Here is a 24,878-nt window from a genome sequence, read left to right as displayed (position 1 = left end):
CAGCCACAACAATAACTTAGTCAAAACAACAGTTATTTTCACAGTGCAGGTAGAGCAGAAGATCTTTTTTTCTTCTCTGTTTCTTGTAGCTGCCCTGCGATGGACTGGCGACCTGTCCGGGGTGTATCGTGCCTTTCGCCCGAAGACTGCTGGGATAGGCTCCAGCACCCCCCCGCGACCCTGACGGAGAAGCGGCTTAGAAAATGGATGGATGGATGTTTCTTGTAACAGTTTGTCATTTTTTGATGTATTATGCCAAAATAATAACTAATGTTCTCAAAATTTGCACTAATGACATTGTCTTGAGATTTTTTTTTCGACTAATGTTCCCAAATATTTGAATTTATCTCAAGAGTTTTTTGTTATTAATACAAAATTCACTTTGTGACGTTTTGTGTGACACTAAGTCAAAATTTTCCTATATTGCTGCCAGAAACAGGTGATCTGCTTGCTCTTCTACATGAGTTATCATCATTATGACAGATGCACATACACATGATCACACATATGCAAACATAACTCCTATAGCTTGAAATGAACATAATTTAATGCATATTTATTGAAGCATTCTTCTTCGTCCTTTTGACGCAGTGTCTTTAAGGACAGTGAGAGTGACAGTGAAGGACTGAATCAGACCACAAATTCAATAATAAGATTGAATTACGCAAAGACTCTAATTTAGAAATATTCTAATTAACTGATAAGCCCTGTGGGTTTGGAGGTGAGAGGGGTTCGGATTATGTGTCCACACGTCCACCAGTCATCCCTTCAGCCCTGGTTGGCAGGTACAGATGGAGGGATGAAAATCTGGATGAATGGAGAGAGAAAAGAATAACACCTCCCACCCAAATGTCCTGTCCAGCCAACCACTGTAATCCCAGAGGAAAACGAGAGAAGAGAGCGCATTGAGCAGTGAACGATACATACACACTAAATGCACAGCTACACTGTAAGAAATGAAGGTTCTCTGCAGGTACATGTTCCGTTCATCAAGGTACAAACAGTGGAAATGTTCCCTCGAAGGTTCTACAGTGGTTTTAAGGTCTGATTGTGAACCTTAAATCAGTTCCTCCAGGTGAAAAGTTGGTATTTGTTCCTTTTCATAACCGAATGTTTTAAAACAACAGTAGAGTAAAAGCCTGGAGGCAAGGCGGGGCGTGTGGAGTCAGTACAGCTTAGAACACATCATTTCAGTGGATTATGGTTCAGTTATGTTCCCTGACAAAAGGTGCTGAGTTGTGCCCTTCAGCGTCTCACCCGAGTGGCAAGAGGGGCACTGACCCAGAGACAGTTTAGTGCACACATTGATTTATACACTGACTGTAAAGACTGCCAGACACTATTTTATGATAGTTTTGAGACAAGCTGTTGGACCTTAAACATATTTCGAATACATTTATAGTGGAGACGTACTTGCCGGGCACTGCCAGGTAAAATAGTCCCCAAAGAAAACTTTTCCACCGTTAAACCATCAACATTACACTGCTGTCAGAACAAAACCTCGCATCTCCATTTTTTTGTCGTTTTTCAGTTTTTGATATAATTTGAAAATGCCTGTAGGTCTTTACATTGTATGCAAATTTCATGATGAATGGACCAAAAGAAACGGCCCAAAATGACTCAGAAATAAGTCTGGTTCCATTGACTTGCACTGGAAGTAAAGTAGGAGTTTTCCTTCTCCTGTAAAGTTCTCCTTTTGGAGATACGAGGTTTTCTTCTGACAGCAGCAACATAAAAGCTCACGTAGATTCACTGGTGGTTTTGGATTTTGAATAAAACAGCTCGATTCATGCTGTAGACATCACAACCCCCTGCATCCTTTGAGCACCACTGTAAAAATCTTTTAGGTTTTCCTGTGATGATCCTTTTCACATCAAACCATCCAGAAAGACTTTGCATCTTGGCAGCCTGCATCATTGCAACGACTGAATTACGCATGTATTTTTAAAAATGGGTGGAATTCCCCTTTAGCACTGTTTTAAGCTTCTCTTGTGGCAGCTCTCTCCACTACACACACACACACAAACACACACAGAGGAAGGTGAATAATATGATTCAGTAGAAGAGCTTTACCCATCCCAGCTGTGTAATCTGCTCTGGTGGGCTGTCCTGTCTGCGGGAGGACGGGGAAGTGACCCTTTTTTGTGAGAGTTCAGGCGGATTTGGGTAAAGCACAGCGTCAGTGCAGCTCTGCTGAAAGAGTGAAGGCAGAGAGCACAGGAAAAGGAAGAGAGCACCACAACAATGCACGAGGCTTTGCAGCTGTGCGGACAGCCCACACACACACACACACATGCATGCATGCACACACTCACACACACTTATGCACACGAGGGGAAAGGGGGTGATGAGCATGCCTCCTGTTTACACCATGCACACCAGCATCCAGGTCACACAGACACATGCACACACATGCTTTTCACACAATCTGCCAGCTACATTAGACTCAGAGCTCCAAAGCTGAAGAATCGAACTTCAGACAATAGAAATGTCCCGGCGAACTCACTGCTTTTGGGATTTGGGAGAAAATTTGCACATTTCATTTTCTGGTGAACCATTCCTTTAATACCAGTCCACCACTGCTGTGCCTGCAGCACAAAGCGAGATGTTCAGAGATGTTGCTCTGTATGATTAAAGTAGCTGCAGAGCCGCCCTTCCTTACTGGTGATGCTTGCTAGATATGAATGGATGTAACGATACACTAAAAGAGCAGCTCTCAGAATGTGATCTACCGTCCTGAGAAGATACAGAAAAAAGAATACATGGAGAAGATGAGCCGCAAGCGACGACCCTCGCTGCAATGCATTTTATCATGGAGTGAGAACTGTTTGATTTTAGGGGTTTTTTGAGCTGAGTGGGCCTCGGTGTAAAATTTGAAAAATGAAAAGCTTTCATAAAGTTTCATAAAACACAGTGCAGCGCTGGCGCAGCGGAAGACCTGCCATTTTTCCCCCCAGGAAAATGCCCTTTACTGAAACCGCAGAAAGTGGAGCTAAATCGGGGGGGAGGGAATGAGGGAACGGGGAATGAGGGACGGGTCAGACACTAATTCACTGAAAAGGACTTTTCTGATTGACCCCAGACAAAATGTTCACGCATCTCAACTTCAAAGCGACACCTGACACTTGCTGTTGTCGGAAGAAACTTTACAGGAAGACGAGAAAACGTACTTCTTTTAATTTTTAAAAAAACGTTTAAAGACTTATTTTTATTCTCTTGCTTTTAACAGCTTTTGACCAATGTGCTTTATAAGTCGGTGTGCATTTGAGTATTTAAACTGTGTGTACTACTTATTTGAGGATATGATCATAATGATCTTAATTGTCTTGTATTTTATTTGTACGTATGTTGTAAAGCACTTTGTGAGTCACTCTGGAAAAGTGTTATATACATAAAGTTTTACTTACTTTACTTTTACTGTAAGTCAATGGAACCAGACTTTTTCTGAGTCACTTTGGGCCGTTTCTTTTGGTCCATTCTTCATGAAATTTACACACAATGTAAAGATCAACAGGCATTTTCTAATCACATCCAAAACTGGAAAACAAGGAAAAAAATGGAGATACGAGGTTTTCTTCCAACAGCAGCGATATACAATTTTAACTAATAGCTGTGGAGAGGCGCACAGCATTCTGGGAGTTCTCTGCACGCTCTTCTCTGCTACCGATTGGCCCAAAGTCTCAATTCTTAATAATACATTTAATACCTAGCTATTTCATAACCTGTGTAGCTTTTGTACCTTAACAAACTTTACTTTATTTACATTCTCTACATTATTTGCATCAGTGGTTCATAAAACTACAGCAACACAAGCAACTAACGCAGTAAAATAGAAAAAAGCTGCAATTGCTGTGTTCAGGTAGCTGAACTTATTAAGGTAATGTTAACGCATCACGCATTTCCATTCTATGCCTGATTGCTTGCTTAATTCAGCACTGGTTAGCTAAATTGGGTGTCAAATGAATGCGGTTCACTGCTCATTTTAGATAGTAAATATTGTGGCATAGAGTCATTGTGGGCCCCGGTTCCTTCACCACTTGTTGTGAGCAATTCTCAGTCCCCACATTTCACATCAAACCCTCAGAATGACTTTGTTTACACCTCAACGATTTGATTATGCAGAGATTTCAAAACACTGGTGAAATTCCCCTTCAACCCCCCTCCCCCCAAAAAATGAATTAGGAACTGAATGGTGACTAAAGAGGAACTGAGAAAACACAGATTAGTTTCCTCACTGATAAGCAAAAAACAAAGAAACAAACAAAAAAACCCAAACACTCAGAAAAGTACAACTAGTTTGTATAGTCTGCCTTCTAGACTGGGGTTCAATCCCCTGCCTGGACAAGCACCCTACACTATACCAATAAGAGTCCTTGGGCAAGACTCCCAACACCGCCTTCACCTACCTGTGTAAATTGATCAAGTCGCTCTGGATAGGAGTGTCAGCCAAATGCCATAGGTTAGGTTAAAAGTACAAATCCATCAAAGCTGTTATCAAACTTGAGTGCAGGGAAATGAACGAATGCAACTAGTTACCACCTCTGCACACACACACACACACACACACACACACACACTCACTGCAAAAAGAATCTGGTGCAGAAAGGTCCGCGCCTGGAGGCCTACATGCATAATACTGAACCAAGAACATACCGCATGCCTGCCATCAGATTAAAATGTGTAAAAAATACATATTCATGTACACACAGGAAGCAGAAGCATCCACTGATGTGATTGTTGTTATGGAAATGTGTCTCTTTCCTTCAGTGTCAAAACACTTGGGACAGATAACATACGTCACACAGCAGCCTTAGGGTGATCATTGATTAAGAGACCTTTATTAGTCCCACAATGGGGAAATTTTACCTCCACAATCAACCCATCCATGCAGTGAAACACTACATACTCTCTAGTGAACACACACACACACACACACACACACTATGGGGCAGTGAGCACACTGGCCCGGGGCAATGGGCAAATTATCTAATATCTGGGACAGCAACATCAGCTCCATCATAAAGAAAGCCCAGCAGAGGATGTACCTCCTGCGTCAGCTGAGGAAGTTCAACCTGCCCGAGGAGCTGATGGTGCGCTCTACACAGCCATCATAGAGTTCGTCACCACGTCCATCACAGTGTGGGGCAGCTCAGCTCAGACTGCAGCGCATCATCAGTTCTGCAGAGAGGACAACTGGGGTTAAGTTGCCCACATTGCTGGAACCGCATGACTCCAGAACCAGGAAGCGTGCAGAGAAGATCTCAGCTGACTCGTCCCACCCCGGACACCACCTGGTCCAGCTCCTTCCCTCAGGCCGGCGCTTCAGCCAGATGAGGATCAGAACATCCAGGCTACAGAGAAGCTTCTTCCCACAAGCCATCACTCTCTTAAACAGTTAATTACGACACATAAACAATATTCAAGCTTCTAAAGTGCACTTCTAAATATACTGGTATATTTCATCCCACTTATCCGTCACCTCACTGATCCCTTTCTTTGCCACTTTTATTTATACCCCCAAAAACGTGGTGAGAATGAGTGTGAATCCCAAACTTCAGAGCCTTTCAAACAAGAGCAGCTGATCCATACTGACCACTCCTCACACACAGAGAGACCTGCTTTGGTCAAATACAGCCACAATCCAAATTCATCTAAAACCTGTGAGCTATTACAGAGCACTCAGGATCAGGCTAATCCCACATGAATCAGGGACATTTCATACTGCTTTCCTCTCTGCGCTACGAGAAGCAGTAGAAGCAAATGGTGTGGGTGTGTGTGTGTGTGTGTGTGTGTGCTCCACAAGTCTCAGTGATATACAGTATTATCACTATTGCAACTCTTATATGGCACTAAAGCCAAAATCATACTATTTTGAGAAAAAAATCTTAATATTTTGAGAAAAAAAATCTTAATATTTTGAGAAAAAAGTCTTACTATTTCAAGGAAAAAGTCGTACTATTTGTCACGATTGGCCCCTCCCACTCCTCCATGCGCTTTTCTGTTTTGGTCTAGTCCACCTGCTTGCTTTGTTTTGATTGCATCCCAGTCCAGCCCCCTTGTTTTCTGACTCCGCCCCTGATTGTTGCTACCTGTGTTTTCCACCTGTATCCTGATTTCTGTCATTATCCCTGTTTGTACTTAAGCCCTGTGTTTGCCCCTTGTGTTTGCTGGTCTTTGGATGTATGTGTTGTACAGCTCGAAGTGTTTTGTTAAGTGTTTGGATTTCTGTGTTCCTCATTATGTCTGTTCCCCGCTTTATCCGTGTTGGCTCCCTGAACCTGGACTGTTTTGAAAATGACCTTGGACTCTTGCTTTTCTTCGCACATGCGTCCGCCTCCTCGTCGCTCCACGTTACACTATTTTGAGAAGAAAAGTTGTACTAATTCAAGAAAAAAGTCATAGTATTTAGAGAAAAGAATTGTAATATTTTGAGAATAAAGTAATATTTTGAGGGGAAAATAGGAGCACTGTTTTGAGAAAAATGTCATAGTATGTCAAGAAAAAAAAGTCGTACTATGTCAAGAAAAAAAATGTCGTACTATGTCAAGAAAAAAGTCGTAACATTTTGAGAAAAAAAGTAGAATTATGATAGTAAAGTGACATTAATACCAGGAAAGGCTTGGCGAAGTGAAGCAGCACCTCCTCGTGTTAAATGAGGGGTGCTGAGTTGGTGGAGCTAGACTTTCATATCAATTCACCCATAAAGAAACACTCAGCCTCCCCGTCTCTCCTGCTCATCAGCACCAGCCTGGTATCAGTGTAAGAATCGGCTGAAACGGCTGAGCAGGAAACTGTGTTTGTCTAGAGTTACATCTCCACACCATTCAAAGAGGGCATGAAGTTTCACAGACAATGAGAATGATCCACAAAGAGAGACAGGAATGAGTGGAGCTCCAGCGCCAGGACAGCGACCGAGACCCCTATGCGTTATGGCAGCCCCCTACAGTAGAGCAGCCCACTTTATCCTCCAAATATTATGACTTTATTCTCGAAACATTATTTTTCTGTAAAGATAACGCTAATGTCTGCTAGCTCCACAACAGTAATTCTAATAGTGTGTTAGCACTAAAGCTAATGCTGGTCACGCTTCTGGATATTCTAGACTAAACACAGACATTTGAAGCTCGTAAAAGACGAGAAATTAACGCATATTTGATTCGTATGTATCAGTTTTACAGTGACTCAGTAAACAGTCCTGAAGTGTTTTTTTCTCTGGAAATTGTTCCGCCGCACCGTAAATCTCAGGCTGGTTTCCTGTGTCGCTTCCTAATTATATTATAAGGCTTTTTCGTTCCTAGACGTAAGGCCACCAGTTCAGCTCCTGCAGCCTGCAGAAAATTTTGAGCCATGTAAATTTTTAACCCTTTTATTTGCAAACAAAATGTGAGAGAGAGAGAGAGAGAGAGAGAGAGACAGACAGAGACAGACAGAGAGAGACAGAGAGCGAGAGAGACAGACAGAGACAGAGAGAGAGAGAAAAAGAGAGAGAGAGAGAGAAAAAGAGAGAGAGAGACAAACAGAGAGAGAGAGAGAGACTGACAGAGCGAGAGAAAGAGAGAGAGACTGACAGAGAGAGAGAAAGAGAGAGAAACAAACAGAGAGAGAGAGAGAGAAAGAGAGAGAAACAAACAGAGAGAGAGAGACTGACAGAGAAAGAGAGAGTGAGAGAGAGAGAGAGAAAGAGAGAGAGACAAACAGAGAGAGAGAGAAAGAGAGAGAGACAGACAGACAGAGACAGACAGAGACAAACAGAGAGAGAGAGAGACTGACAGAGAGAGACAGACAGAGACAGAGAAAGAGAGAAAGTGAGAGAGAGAGAGAGACTGACAGAGAGAGAGAGAGAAAGAGAGAGAGAGACTGACAGAGAGAGGGAGAGAAAGAGAGAGAAACAAACAGAGAGAGAGAGAGAAAGAGAGAGAGAGACTGACAGAGAGAGGGAGAGAAAGAGAGAGAGACTGACAGAGAGAGAGAGAAAGAGAGAGAAACAAACAGAGAGAGAGAGAGAGAGAAAGAGAGAGAAACAAACAGAGAGAGAGAGACTGACAGAGAAAGAGAGAGAGAGAGAGAGAGAGAGAGAGAGAGAGAGAGAGAGAGACTGACAGAGAGAGAGAAAGAGAGAGAGACAAACAGAGAGGGAGAGACTGACAGAGAAAGAGAGAGAGAGAGAGAGAGAGAAAGAGACTGACAGAGAGAGAGAAAGAGAGAGAGACAAACAGAGAGAGAGAGAGACTGACAGAGAGAGAGCGAGAGAGAGAAAGAGAGAGAGACAGACAGACAGAGACAGACAGAGACAAACAGAGAGAGAGAGAGACTGACAGAGAGAGACAGACAGAGACAGAGAAAGAGAGAGAGTGAGAGAGAGAGAGACTGACAGAGAGAGAGAGAGAAAGAGAGAGAGACTGACAGAGAGAGAGAGAAAGAGAGAGAAACAAACAGAGAGAGAGAGAGAAAGAGAGAGAAACAAACAGAGAGAGAGAGACTGACAGAGAAAGAGAGAGAGTGAGAGAGAGAGAGAGAGAGAGAGAGAAAGAGACTGACAGAGAGAGAGAGAGAGAGAGAGAGAGAGAGACAAACAGAGAGAGACTGACAGAGAGAACGAGAGAGAATGACAGAGAGAGAGAGAGAGAGAGAGAGAGAGAGAAAGACTGACAGAGAGAGAGAAAGTGAGCAAGAGAGAGAGACAAACAGAGAGCGAGAGAGAGAGACTGACAGAGAGAGAGAGAGAGAGAGAGAGAGAGAGAGAGACTGACAGAGCGACAGAGAGACAGAGAGAGAAAGACAGAGAGAGAGAAAGAGAGAGAGAGAGACTGACAGAGAGAGAGAGAGAGAGAGAGAGACTGACAGAGAGAGAGAGAGGGAGAGACTGACAGAGAGAGAGAGAGAGAGAGAGAGAGAGAGAGAGAGAGAGAGAGAGAGAGAGAGAGAATTTGAAACTCCCTTTATTGAGACACTGAAGTCTCCAAAACAGACCAGAAACAAATATTCAAACTAATCTCTGATGCATATTAAGTAGAAGGTAAAAATCAGAAAAAGAAAACAAAGCATTAAAACATCACCAATTAATTCCAACATAATTACATCAATAGAAACTGCTGAGGGAATTTACAATATTGATGTATAAATATACAATATAAAGCTGCTTTTATAGTCGCCCTTATTCATTTGTTTATTGGAGTTGTGGAACTGAAGTTTGGGGAAAGGAGCATGAGACCTGTCCTCTATACAGTCTAACGCCCCATACATTCTCATCCTCATCTTCCGTTTCCTGTGATGAAGTTCTTCCAATCCCCACCCTGACCCATCTCCTCCCTGTTCCTCAGTCCAACCACAGTTAAGACTGTAGGTGGGCCGGCCTTCTAGCTACAGGCAGAAGTCAAGCAGAGCTCTAGTCCAAGTTCTCAGTGTTCTCCCCCTCCCTCAATCAGTCTTCCACCACACGTTGAAGGCACAGTAAATATATATATATAATATATGACCACCTCCTTGTTTCTGTGCTCACTGTCCATCTTATCAGCTCCACTTACTGTATAGCTGCACTCTGTAGTTCTACAGTTACAGCCTGTAGTCCATCTGTTTCTCTGATACTCTGTTACCCTGTTCTTCAGTAGTCAGGACCCCTATGGACCCTCACAGACCAGGTACTATTTGGGTGGTGGATCATTCTCAGCACTGCAGTAACACTGACGTGGTGGTGGTGGTGTATTAGTGTGTGTTGCACTGGTTTGAGTGGATCAGACACAGCAGTGCTGCTGGAGTTTTTAAACACCTCAGTGTTGCTGCTAGACTGAGAACAGTCCACCAACCAAACATATCCGGCCACCAGCTTCCTGAGGACAGCATCCTGTGACCACTGATGAAGGACTAGAGTACAGCTAACACAAACTGTGCAGCAGCAGATGAGCTGTCGTCTCTGACTTTACATCTACAAGGTGGACTGACCAGGTAGGAGTGTCTAATAGAGTGGACAGTGAGTGGACACACTGTTTAAAAACTCCAGCAGCACTGCTGTGTCTGATCCACTCAGACCAGCACAACACACTAACACATCACCACGTCAGTGTTACTGCAGTGCTGAGAATGATCCACCACCCAAACAGTACCTGCTCTGTGAGGGTCCATGGGGCCCGGACCGCTGAAGAACAGGGTAAAAGGGGCTAACAAAGTATCAGAGTATTAACTTAAGTACTGCTCAATATAAAATGTCACCAATAAAAACATGCAAATAACCAAATTAATAGCATTCACAGAAAATCGGTAATGAAAGACAAGATCTAACGTTTGAAGTTTGAGTCATCATTTATGATTCTGCATTTAAAACATAAAGCAGAGCTAGTTTGACTTTTTTCTTACACATTTCTTAAAAACCTGGTTTATTTCTGATAAGACACAATTAGCCAGGAGACGAGGGAGAGTAATGAAGAGCAGCGCAGATGTTTCACATCAGGCCCTGAGCTCAAATAAACCCACAAGCTTTAATAAAGAACACCACACATCTGCCCAGCTTTATCACCTTTCATCATCCCCTCCCTCGCTCGCTCACTCTCTCACTCTGTCTCAGGTCAGTTCAAACATGCTTTATTATCATGAATGTTGAAGATTCTCTATTGCCAAATAAACACACACACACACACACACACACACACACACACACACACACACACACACACACACACACACACACACATCTTCTGAGCCAATTCTCCTTCTGGGTCGCAGGGGGTGCTGGAGCCCAGCGGTCGCCAAATAAGCAATAACGCATAAATATAAATAAATAAATAAATAAATAGATAAAGATCAAAACCCTAGTCATTTACAGAAAAGCTGTTCTCTCTCTCTCTCTCTCTCTCTCTCTCTCTCTCTCTCACACTATCTTTTTTATTTCCTGTGAAAGTTGGCTGGCTTCCGCTGCACACAGTCTGTGTGTGTGTGTGTGCGTGTGTGTGTGTGTGTGTGTGTGGGTGACGCCTCTCTGAGCACACTCGAGGGAATGTGTTGCTATGGCGACCTCACTGCATTCATCTGTGAACCATAGTGGCGCTGTCCATCACGCTTACCCGATGACCATTTAAAGGGAAATGCCACCACTTTTTTAAAAGGTTTCTGCCCAATTCATTTGCTCAAACATAAACAAACTCATTAAGAGTGGTTTGGTTTGAAATGACTCATCAAAGAGACTCAGATTTCTTTACAGTGATGGTGATAGGAGTCAGGGGTCGCCATGACTACAACACAAACATAATCGTTTTATTTACCATCCGGAACCTCCAGTGAACCTACACGAGTCTTCTGAGTTTATATTATATATGAAATGACAAATTGATGAGGTAATGTTGAAGATGACTGCCTTGATAACGCCCTGCATGCACTCTGCCATAAATGGATCTTAAAAATACATTTCAGGCCAAAATCGTCTCAAAACCATCATAAAGCAGTGTCTCAGACATCAGGCAGTGAATTCATAACCAATAGCTTTCTGTTAAGGAGCTTTTAGAGGTGGACATCTGGTTCCTATCACCACCACTATGAACAATTCTGCATCAACTTTCTCTAGAACAGAGCGTTTCACACCAAACCGAAGATTTGGAGAAAATTTGAAACATTGGTGGACTTCCCCTTCAACACAAACACTTTTTGAGCAATTTATTACTCACAAGTGACAGACGGGGACTACTGCTATCAGGAAAGGTAAACACACACAGAGTTTACAGAGTGTATTTTACACCATGGAGCACAAACCCACTCTAATATACACACTTTCACCTCCACACGTTTATGACTGTGCAGTCATAATAAAATGTGTAATCAAATCTAACTCAGGCTGAATTAAATGCACTTAGAGCCTGTACTGCACAGCAAACTACACACTGATATCCAGCTGGATGAGAGCACTACTCGTTTATTAAAGGGGAACTGCACTCATTTTTCAGAATGTCTTTATTACTAAAGCTGCACTATGAAAGATTTTGTTAGAATTTAAACAATTATTGAGTGAGGACAATAAAAACAAGCTAAAATATGGCGAGTGTGCACTGCTGCAAGGCCTATGAAGCCTGAAAAAGTCCTTTAAATGTCAAGAGGCATCGAGACTGGGGCTCAAAAAGAAGGTCCAGCTTCATATTCAGGCCTCAAGTGATCTCAAACTCAACATTATACTGATGAAGATACGACGATAATGGTAGATAATTCACTCACATCCTCAGAAGACGCCTCCTTCACCAGGTTTTGGCTGAATTCTCTTTCAACATGCTTGCAATCATCAGGTTCATCCACTCAGGGAAGGGGACAGAAGCACAACCCTCATTACAAAATGTTCTTCTGCATGTTACGTGCAATTACATATTTCCACCAGAAAGGTCGCCAATACCCCAACACATTCATAGTGCAGCTTTGAATGACTAGCATGTAAATAAAGTCATTCCAAGTGGCTTGATGTGAAATTCGTGCTAAGTGAGTTGTTCGCAGTGGTGAGGGTGATTGGAACCAGACGTCTGAAGAGCTTACCTGCTAATGTTTTGTCTTGGGGTGTTTGTGGTGAGCAGAGGACCGAAGAGTCAATACAGCACATCCATTAAGGCAGGTTTCAGTCAGACGTTTTAAATGGATAACATTACTTTATATTTTGTTGCTAAAAAACACAAAAATTGAAATTCCAAATGAAAATAAGAATGTAATAAGTGTAATATGTAAGAATGTAATCATTTTCTCTACAGATGAATGGTGCCTAAGCATTTATTGCAGGTTCCTGTGAGTGTTGTGGCCCACAGTCTGGATTCCCTTTTGCGGCCCCCCGGAAGGGAGGGCAACTGCCCGCTGTCCTCTATCTGGCTCTGCCTCTGCTCAGAAGACATGTGCTGGTTCTGGATAGTAGATGGTAGGTGGTTTTGAATAGTAAATAAAATAGCTGTACTTGTGTTGTAGTCATGGTGACCGCTGGTTCCTATCACTACCACTGTAAAGAAATCTCAACTTGTTTGCATCTCAACCTTTGAATTGGGCAGAAAAAAAATCTGTGGAATTCCCCTTTAACTTCCCTCTGCTTCTGCATAACAAGGCTCAAATTTAATCATTTCTGGATGAGCCTAATCCCAAATCATACACGCTTTTAAGGAGCCTTTTCTCAGCCAAGAGAAATCATGAGCTGTAAAGCTCATTTGTAATCTCTCGCTGTCTGCACCGGTTTGACAAAAAGGCAAATGTTAGCTGCACTGATAACTGTAATCACGGTCCTAGTCTGTAGGAAAATATCAACAGCTCCAAACAAAGCGTTACACTGTACAGAAATGATATGATGATTTGACTCAAAGTCAACCTGAAACCAAAAATTGGCCTTTATTTTGTCATGTTAATTCATACCCCCAGATCATATTAACCTCTATTCATTATATCGTTTGACATCCTTCCTGATACCGTGTTTTACTCAGAAATATGTCATGATATGGAAGGAGAATGCATTATGACTTTCCATTCACACTTGCCATGTTTACATGCAGCCTAATAATCCAATAATAATCAGAGTAATAGCTCAATCAGAATATAATACATCTGTGTAAACACATTAGTTGGAATAGTTTAGTCCAATTGAGGCCATTTAGAATACAATCCTGTAAATAATCCATGAAACAGAAGAATAATATCCGTGTAAATGTCTGTATCCGATTACATTCCCTATCGGAAAGTTTAAGTCCGTTCTGCATGTGCGTCGCGTCACAGTGAGAGTTTATATCGTTCAGCACGGCGGAGCAGAAACTGGTCTGCAGAGGAGACGAAGTTCATACTCTGATCTTTAAAAGACGGCGGTGGGACGGACGTCCAGCTTATGTGTCTCAGAGCACGACGGCTTCATCTCGGCCTTCTTTAATGACGACACGTGAAGGACGTTTTCCTGAGTCTGACGTCATTTTAAAGCTATTAAAAACACAAGCACTGCTCACTGCTGCTCATCTCATTCTTTATGGTCTCACGTGATGCTGGTTGTCATGGTAACATCTACATTAAGTGGGTCTCCACACGTGTGCATAATTTTGATTACTATGCTATAACTAAGATTACTTGTAGTGAGCATGTAAATGGAGATTTCCCATCAGATTGTTGAGTAGAGTGAGAACAACCATCTCGGTCTTCATCTGTAATCGGAATGAATTCAATTTTCTCATTGTTGATTCTGGTTGGGATGTTTGTTCTTTTACTTCATGTGTTTTCATTCTATATTTTATTGATATTCTATGCCTGTTTTCTACAGGAAGATTCACTCAAAAGAGAGAGAATATAAATATACAGAATATATATATATATATATTCTGTAATAACTCTCTCTAGGATGAATCACTCTGAACGAAACAACGTGCAACGAGCACAACGGTTTATGGAGCTTCAAACAAGCCAGGATGCCCCAGCCATCACAATGTTTAACCTTCGTTTGCAACATCCAGCTGCAGACCCCCATACCCTTTCATATGTCCAGCAGAAAACACGTCCAGCATCACATGTAATGAAATGGATTACACAAACATCAAGGTATGTAGTGTATTTTTTGGTTCAGATTGTTTCATCGTAACAAGAGTTACAACAGAAATTTTGAGGCTTTTGAGTGAATCTCCCTGTATTTTTATTTATATATTTAGATGATATTCATTTGTTTTAGTTGGTAAATTTCATCTCAACTTTTTAAATCCCTTGTAATTTGCTCAGCTGCATTGTAAATGAGGGTTACCATCAATGTACTTCCGAGTCGAAATAAAGGTTAAGTGATTGATTGATTTGATTGATGCTGAGATGGACAAGATTAGAAATGAGCAGATCAGAGGGACAGTGAAGGTGGAGCCGTTTGGAGATAAAGCCAGAGAGGCCAGGTTGAGATGGTTTGGACATGTGTTGAGGAGGAATAGTGAATATATTAGGCAAAGAATGTTGGAGATGGAGCTGCCGGGTAGAAGGAGAAGAGGTAGACCTCAGAGAAGGTTTATGGATGTAGTGAAGGTGGACATGGAGATGGTTGGTGCGAAAGTAGAGGAGGCAGTAGATAGGGCAAGATGGAGGTAGATGATCCGCTGTGGAGACCCCTAAAGGGAGCAGCCAAAAGACGAAGAAGAAGAAGATTGATTGATTGATTGGTTGATTGGTCGATTGGTCGATTGATCGATTGATCTGATGTGTCCATGTATCAACAAGACAAATGATATTCCTCACTGAACAAACCGGGTTTTACATTCTATCAATCTGGCAACCAGGCCAGTTAACTCAGCTGCTCTCAGAGAAACACATCTTGTGCCTTTTCAATGTCTTTCTCTGCTTCTGTCACGCCGCAGACAGATCCCCTCAGTGCTGCGAACTCCATCGCCCAAGATACTTTGGGAGAACATGTGACCTCGGACTTTCTGACAGCTCCCAGGAGACTCTGGGAGATCACATGTCTGGTGACGATCAGCCATGCACCTTTTGCCGATCACAATCACCAGATTACTGACTCTCTAGACCTGTAATAGGTGATCAGGTGACTTAGTCAGTATAGTTCTTAAGCCCGGGCTTTAGCCAGCTCTCGTTGCGAGGTACTGTTTCCTTGATGAACTTGCTGAGCGTTTCCTTTGTTTGCCTATTCTTGTATTCATGCCTGACCCTTTGCCTGTTACTTTGATTTCTACCTTGCCCTTTTGTATTTGTCTGCCTGATCTTGGATTACTGGTTTTGACCCTTCTGCTTGTTTTGTTTATTCTGAGTATTGGATTATCTTCTCCTGACACGATCACAGTTGTGATTATACAGTATATGCTGTTCTGGTTTCGACCCATGCCTGCCTCTGGACTTCCCCGCTGTCTCACATAAATAAATCCTTTGTTTTCACTAAGATCTGCATTCGTCTGACTGCCGCTGAACTCTTACAGATTCTGCCTTTGGTTTGTTGTTGTGCCGTACGCCTTTGTTTACGTCTGCCATGTGCCTTTGTTTTCTAGTCCATGTGTTTCTGTTGTCGTGTTAGCTCCGCCCCTGTTCTGCCACATCTTAAGCTCACACCTGTTTGTTGTTCTTAGCTCCGCCCCGTCATTGTTCTCAGCTGTCTCTGGTCTTGAGTGTTTGTATATAAACCTGTCTGTTTCTCTCGTTCTCTTGCCAGCATTTCTCATGTAACCTCTATTCCTGCTTTGTGTTTCCTGCTCCAAGTCTTTTCTTAGAATTCTCAGTTCCTTGTTTTCTGTATTCAGTTCTCATTTCTGCTCCATGTTTCAGTTCTCGTGTTTGGCTGAAGGTTTTTGATTTATCTTCTCATATATTCTTTGTATTTTTGTGTATCCTCACACCTTTTATGTGCCTACCTATCAGCCGTATTAAAGCAATCAGCCACAAGAGGCCATGAGGGAGGGGTGTTATTAGGCACGATGTGAAGCAAAGTCCCTTCCCTGTGATAAAATCATAGTAACATCGTCTCAAGTGGCTTACTGCTTTTATAAAACAGCGGCCAACACACAATATGATAAAATACACAATCTTTCAGAAAATAATTAAAGTTGTTGTTAATAATAATGCATATAAACAAGTATTCTGGCAAGAAATGTTACTTTCATGCATGGTATCATCGCCAAGCAACCATGGATCGCTAAATGAGGGGAACGTTCAGTCGCCCATCGCTGTATGATAACACGGCACTGTTAATGCAAAAACCTTCGCTTTATAAGTACTTTTTAGTCACCAAATCACCACCACGTGTCTTATTTAGCAACATTTCAACGGTGCCCTCTTCCTGCATGGGCGCCAAATCAAACGGCTCCCTGCTCCCTACATAGTGCACTACGTAGGACTTTAAATACTGGATCCTGCAGACCAACAGAGCAAAATACAGCTAAGAAACAGTCATTTGGGACTCAGACACGTCCACACTGGATACACGATGCACTGTTTGGCTCTAGAGGCTAGAATTTCTAAACTTTCATAGCTAGAACACTATTTAGGGAGTACAGAGCCGTTTGGGATGACGTGACCTCTGACTGACATTCAGGTGACATTGTTAGGCTTTTACACTGCAGTTTTGCAGTGAATCATAACATAAACTGTCAGTGCTTTAATTCAAGCCTGTGATATTAATGATGGAGCTGTTTATGCTGTTGGCTCTTTTAGCCTGTTAGCCAGCTGACCAGCCTGGTTCTAGTTAAGAACAGAAGTTGCTCTTCAGTTTAAACAAAAACCGGGTTCTTACTTCATCGGTGCACTCGGTGGTCCATGCGAGCAGCATGAGAGTCAGAGATGATTCCATTAACAGCAGTAGGGTTTTTTCATGCCATGATGCAATAACACAATCAGTTGAAGCAAGGTGGTCATAGGAGAGGTATATCACGGATTTCACAACGGCTTAGAATGAGGCTCAGCCAGTCAGATTTTAGGACCAGAACTATCCGTTGTTGTTTTTTTTTTTAAATATTCTAATAAAGACTTCAGAAAAGTCACGGCCATTACATCACAGAAAGTTTTTGTTGCATATATCATTGCTATATCTGTCACGCCTCAGACAGACTCTCAGTGTTGCAAACTTCATCTCCCAAGATACATTGGGAGGACACGTGACTTCGGATTTCCTGACAGCATCGGAATCCATAACGGATTCCATTTACCAGGAGCCTACGGGAGGATCACATGACCGGTGACGATCGGCCACGCACCTATCATCGATCACAGCCACCGGCTTGTTGACTCTATTCACCTGGGCTACATGATCACATGACTTGGTCAGACTAGTTTATAAGCCCGGGCTTTAGCTAGCATTCCTGGCGAGGTATTGTTTCATTCATGAACTTGCTGAGCGTTTTTTCCGATTGCCATTTCCCGTGTTTTGTCCGACCCTGTGCCTGTTAACCTCGACCTTGATTTTTGCCTTGTCCTTTTGTATCTGGTTGCCTGATATTGAATTACTGGTTTTGACCCTTTTGCTTGTTTCCTTTACTTTGATTTTTGGATTGCCCTCTTGCTTCTGTTTGCCTGGCGGAATGATCAAGAATGTGACCGTCTATGCTTTACTGGTTTTGACCCACGCCTGCACTTGGACTTCGACGTTGTCTCACGTAAATAAAACCATTTCTTTTAATAATATCCACATTCGTCTGACTCCTGCTCCCTTACAATATCAAAAAGATTTAATTCCAAACAATCTTGAAGCATTTCTATTGGTCTGTTCATCGTGAAATTCCCCCACACTGTAAAGGAACAGCTGCCATGATCAAAGGATGTACAGAAATAAAAATAAATAAATAAAAAATGGAGATGCTTTTTTTTTTGGACAGTCATTTGCAGTCATTTTATCTTTATCTTTAGCTCAACTACACGTACTATTACAGACTGCATCGACTACTGCAGTTCATCTGCCCTCTGCTCCATTCATCACTGGTCATTTTCTGACCACAAGGCCACTGTCATGCAGATAATATTTGGGTGGTGTTCCATTCTCAGCACTGCAGAGACACTGACATGGCAGCATGTGTGGCACTGGTACCAAAAATATCCAGCCTTGTGGGCCACACTTTGGGCAGCCCTGCTACAGCCCTTCATTAGTGGTCAGTTTCTGACCACAGAGCTGGTCTTGGTTGAAAATTTTTGGTACCAGCCCCACATATAGCATGACCATGTCAGTGTGACTGCTGTGCTGAAAGCACATTTGATTTTAGGCCGTCCAGATGTTACTCTTACATATTTATATATGCTTTATAAAGGTGGTCTTATTTTTAAGAGTGCTCTTTTGGAATAAAGCAAAAGAGCACCGGTTTAAAATAAGACTACATTTATAAAGCACTTATAAATGGTTTAAAATTAGTTTATTAATGGTACTTAATTATCTCGTTAGAAAGACATTAAAATCATTAATACGCATTTATAACACAAATAAAAAGGGCCACAGCGACTGTTTGGTTAATAGTGAACTTTCGTTGATTTATACAGTTAAACCTCAGACTTTGATGTTTACTGATCTTACTTTGTCTTTTTCACCAGTCGGGTTAACCACATATTTATATTCATGAGATCTAACAGCTCCCTGTTGCCCTTTTTATTAATGTGTTATAACTACTTATTAATGCTTTTTAAAGCGTTTAAGGCCTAATTAATAACCATGAACAAAGTCATTTTAAACCATTTATAAACCCTTTATAAGAGTCGTCTTTTTTTAAAGTAGTACCAACAAAATATTGTGCAATGTTGTTAAATCTGGATCCGGCCTACCTTTATATATTTGCATATTATTTTATATTTTTGTCCCTTGGCTAGGAGTGGATTACTCAATGGGGCAATAGGGCCAGAACTCAGGAGCCTCGGGAGCCTCTGACCACGTCCCGAGGCGGCTGAAGACAGTCCACTGCAGATAAGAAAATAAGACGGATGAATAGCCCTTCAATATGTGAAGCCTAATAAATGAAATAATCGCATGCTGCCACTATATTCAACATAAACTAAAAGCCAAAACCAAAAATGTGCAGAAATTACTGTACAGCAAATAACAGGCTATTGCACATTCAAGGACAGTGAATATATTTGTTTACATTATATTTTTACAGTATATTTTGCTGTTTGAAGTTATTTATCAGGTCTATTTTTTTTCTGACTTTATTTTCAGAGTGAAGGGGTGGGAGGCCTCCAAAGATGCCCATGCCCAGGGGCCTTGAGGCCATGATCCTTCCCTGCCCTCGGTCCACAAACATCGAACTTTAGCTCCCAGAGACAAAAAAGTTCTCGCATCCCTCGTCTAGAGGTCTACAAACCGTGTATCAGCAGATGGCCTACACTCTCTAACTGTACACCAGCAAGGTGGAGCTGATAAACATCAACACCTCTGTGCCTGATAAGCTCGTTCACGCAGGGGACTGACCGGCATGAAGCCCATTTCAAATACTTCTTTTGTTTATGAGTTTGATCCCAACAGACTCTTACTTTTGAAAGGGCAGCAACTGCATTCAGTGCATTCATGGCCACTGCTGTCCTTTAGAACAGCTGCCGGCCAAGTGGTCACAGCCAAGCAGGCATAAGTTTGATGCCAGCTGATGCCCATTGCCACAGGGCCCTTGAGCAAGGCACTAGCCCTCATCTCCGCAGTTGCATTTGGACAAAAGCAACAGCTGAATATATAAACACAGCCACCAGATGCCTTCCAACTGGACGCCTCCGTCTAGCCCAGTTTGCACAGAGCCTGTTTAAGATGCTAATGAGTGTGGCGTGTTTGTGGAGGGATTATAACTATTAGATCCTGATAATCCCTCATTTAGCAATCCAGGTTTTGCACTCTATCAGTCTGGCCACCGAGACCAGCTCTCTCAGCGACTGAGCACGATTCTTCGAGGAAATCAGCAGCTCACACTTTTAGGATGACTGTTTGTTAAAAAATTTGTTTGGCAATAAAAGTAAATAAATTTACACGATTTTCTCTTCTTACCCCAAACACGGCCGATCAGCCAAGGCACATTTGGTGCCTGAAGTTTGCAGAAATATTTTGCTCCTGTTTATAGATAACAGTGTGTCATACAGTGCTAGAAACCCCCTAATCATGATTAAACATTGCAACCAATGTTAGATTACTGAAGACCCCCAGACAGTTCAAGGTGAGTGTGTGATGATTTAGGCACGCAATAAGCACCATGCTAATTGGGCGTTTAAGCTTCATTACTTACTAGTTTCGGCCGCGCAAGCTGATTGGTCGATGAGTGTTCTAACTGTGCGGTTATTTTACCATAACATCACAAACACTGTATCACTCCGCTGAGACGCTGTTGCTAAGCAACGACTTTGACAGCTGTAGGAGACACTTGAGCCATTTGAACGTTTTACTTCTCACTTTGCCACAAACAGAAAACGGACACTGTTAAGACCACATCTGACCGACAGCCGGTTTGGTCCGATTCTGAAGACGAAACGACACTAAATTCCCAAACTGTCGTCACCACTGAGCAGCTTTTCAGTCGGCAGCTGTGACAGAAGAACAGCTGAACAACCTGGAATCAGCCAGAAATGAACCCAACACCATTCGCCAAACTAAACGGGCTTTAAGGAGCTTTACAGACCGGCTGGAACAAAACAACATTAATACTGATCTGGAGAAAACTGACCAAACTGAGCTGAACCTGATATTGGGTCAGGTTTATGGCTCAGTCTGATTTGGTCCGACTCGATCCACACAAACAGTCCTCCTTTTAGGTATGTTTAAACTGAAATTAGTGTTTTTTTTGTCTTGTTTGATCTACAGTAACATCAATTCACTGCGCTGTGTGAGTGACCACGCTGCTTCAAGTCAGCCAGCTGCTTAAAACAGCCAGCCTGGGAAGCTAGTGTTTTCCCACTCTCTGATTCCATACAGACATAGAGCTTCTTCACTTTACCTCATTAAAATCACGGCTGTAATTTGCATGAACCCACTTCTTTCTTTCACTTTTGTTGCTTGTTAGGCTGTTAGGATAGAAATGAGTTCACTATGGTAACAGATCGGGAGAACAGATCACCTGTCACTCCACTCAAACTCCACCTTTCATACGTTCCCTCTCTAATCATGTCGAAAAACTCGGAAGTGCGCCCTCTCATGGCGACAGAAAAGTAGTGTCAGTTTCCTTGCAGTAGAAAATGCCACCAGGGCTGCTGCTAGAATGTGGAGGTGTGAGGATGATCTATTATATCGAACGTTAATCAAACATTTCTTATATTTCTATGGAGGAAAATGATATCGCGATAATTATCGTTACCGTTTTATCGGCCAGCCCTGAAACAGACTCAATAACTCAAGAATTCCAACTCAAGAGTGTACAAAATTAAAGGGGCAAACTTCAGGCACCAAATGTGCCCTGATCAACTACATTTGTGGCTTTTCTCTGCGGTGGATTTAGTTAATACAGCTAATATTTATTAAAACAGTAAACAAATAAATATACAACATACAATATACATACAGCTACAAAGTACCTATGTATAATCACAAAGTATGTATATATCCTGCATTTCCCTCTTTCTTTTCCTCTCTCTCTTTCTCTTTTCCTTTCTCTCTCCTTTCCTTTTTCTATCTCCTCTCTCTCCTTCTCCCTCTCTCTTTTCCTTTCTCTCTTTCCATCGTTCCTTCCTCTCTTCCTGTCTTCTCTCTCTCTCTCCGCTCTCTCTATCTCTCCTCTCCTTTTCTCCTTACCCTTTTCCATCTCTCTCCTCACTTTCACCCCCTCTGTCATTTCCTTTCTCCATCTCTCTCCTTTCTCTTTCACTCTTTCTATCCTCTCCCTTTTCTTCCCTCTTTTCCCTTCTTTTTCCCCTCTGTCCTTCCTCTCTCCCTCTATCCTTTCCTTTTTCTATCTCCTCTCTCTTCTTCTTCCCTTCTCTTTTCCTTTCTCTCTCTCTCTTTCCCTCTTTCCTTTCTCTCTCCCTCTCTACTTTTTGTCTGTCTCTCTCTCTCTCTGCTGTCCCACTCATTTCGTTCTGCCCAAGTTCTCTCTCCTTCGCTTTCTTTTTTTCTTTCCCTCACTCTCTCTCTCTCTCTCTCTCTCTCTCTCTCTCTCTCACCCTGACCCTGCTGACCCCTGGGCTGGGTCATGTCCTGTTGAAGGTGTAACGTGGTTAGAGGAGATGAATATGTATGCAATTATTAGAACAGTGTAATGATGACAGTAACTCAATCAGAGCTGCAGCACCTGCTGTACCACACGATGCTCAGCGCTCACTGCACTCACACAGTCCAAGTACACACACACACACACACACACACACATGCACAGACACACCATACACACACACACACACATACACACACTTACACATACACACACAGACACATGCACAGACACACACACACACACACACACACACAAACACACACACATGCACAGGCACACACACACACACACACACATAGGCACATGCACAGACATATACACACACACACACACACACACAGACACACACACACAGACACACACGCACACACACACACAGACACATGCACAGACACACCACACACACACACACAAACACACACATGCACAGACATACACACACACACACACACACAAACACACACACATGCACAGGTACATGCACAGACATATACACACACACACACACACACACACAAACACACACACATGCACAGGCACACGCACAGACATATACACACACACACACACACACACTTACACACACACATGCGCACAGACACATACACACATGCACACACACACACAGACACACACACACAGACACACACGCACACACACACAGACACATGCACAGACACACCACACACACACAAACACACACATGCACAGACATACACACACACACACACACACACACACACAAACACACACACATGCACAGGTACATGCACAGACATATACACACACACACACACACACAAACACACACACATGCACAGGCACACGCACAGACATATACACACACACACACACACACTTACACACACACATGCGCACAGACACACACACACATGCACACACACACACACACACACAGAAATGCATCTAAAAATCTGTGCTTTACAGCACGCCGTATCTGTCTGCCCTGAATGTATTACAATAAAAGTGTTTCAGGCCAAAAGACTGAGGTAAAACTATTACATGTTCAGTATTCACAACTATTTCATGTAATAAGTTTCTCTGAATGTAAACATACCCTCAAAGCTATAGCTGTGAACCACGTTTTAAACATACTTTGCATTCACTTTCCATATTTGTGTGTTTTCATAAGCTTTTGTACATTTTATAAGAGACAAATTATATAAAAAGCCTGGAGTCAGGGCAGGGTGACTCGAGTCAACGTGACTTAAATATATAACTGTAACAGAATACAATACAATTATGTTCCTGAACTAAAGATACTGAAGATGCAAGGTTCCACCCCAGTGACAGTTGAGTGGATTTTAATCAGAAAGTCTGGCTTTAGATGTCTGGTTCCTATCACCACCACTATGAACAATTCTAACTGGGATTCCCCTTTAAAGTAGGCGGAGCTTGGCCACATTGAGCAATAAAACCCATCAGACTCCTTGACCAGAGGCAGACGTCTGGCTCCCGAGACTAATTGTGTGATCTATGAGCTTGAGCCTGAGTTTCTGTACATTTGTGTAAATGGCGTCGAAGATAATGCACTAATACATCAATAACACACGTTAATAACAGTTTTTACTGCTGTTTTTCTTAGTTTGACCTTTCGAACCATCCACAGGTCCAGGCTGACCTGTTCCAATAACAGTTTCACAGTCTTTATTAATAAACCATCTTTTTAAGAGTGTAGCAGACTGTGATATATGTTGATTCTGAAGTATTTATAAGCACAATACAGATCTAATGCAAAGACATCAGTAACATCAAAGTTACCTCCTTCAGCAGAGCGCAGTGGACAGCCCTCGCAGGAGGACCACGGATAAATCAACGAGCAGCAAACTAACAAAAGCAACAGCAAAGTGGAGCTCCAGCTTCCTTTGAAACAAGACGTGAGCGACAGTGCGGTATGAGAGCGAGAGGCGACAGCCACTGCTGACCCACGTTCAAGCTGAATTATTAAATGTAATGAACCTGATGAAGCCTATTTTGTCCACTCAGCCATAACAAACACACTTAATGCTTTTTAAACTTCTCTTTAGGGTCAAATTTGAGCAAATGCAATTAATAGTGATTACACAAAATAATGTGATTAATCAAGATTAATTATTTTAAGCATTTGACTGTGTGTATGTGTGTGTGTGTGTGTGTGTGTGTGTGTGTGTGTGTGTGTGTGTGTGTGTGTGTGTGTGTGTGTGCGTGTGTACAGAGAGAATCCTGCATGAGGATCAACAGCGAAGGATTATGACGATGATTCAGATTTACCCATCATGCTCTTGGGCAATGACCCAAAATGGGCATTCCCCATGATTAAGAGAGGCAGAG

General features: G+C 42.4%; 1 protein-coding gene across 3 annotated transcripts in view; it reads right to left on the bottom strand.

Annotated features, from left to right (window-relative positions):
- Positions 1-24,878, bottom strand: part of smpd3 (sphingomyelin phosphodiesterase 3) — a 97,377-nt gene that overhangs the window by 47,746 nt on the left and 24,753 nt on the right. The window contains exon 1 of one of the 3 annotated variants that reach the window (XM_017698803.2): positions 2,074-2,264. The exons of the other annotated variants lie outside the window; for them this stretch is intronic. The gene's annotated coding sequence lies outside the window, so the exon portion shown is untranslated. Of the gene's footprint in view, positions 1-2,073; positions 2,265-24,878 lie in introns of those variants that run through there. 3 annotated transcript variants of the gene reach the window in all.

The sequence above is a fragment of the Pygocentrus nattereri genome, chromosome 8 (genome assembly GCF_015220715.1).
Source record: "Pygocentrus nattereri isolate fPygNat1 chromosome 8, fPygNat1.pri, whole genome shotgun sequence".
NCBI classification, from domain to species: domain Eukaryota; kingdom Metazoa; phylum Chordata; class Actinopteri; order Characiformes; family Serrasalmidae; genus Pygocentrus; species Pygocentrus nattereri.
Note: the sequence above shows the minus strand (reverse complement) of the source record. Positions and strands in the feature narration are given on the sequence as shown.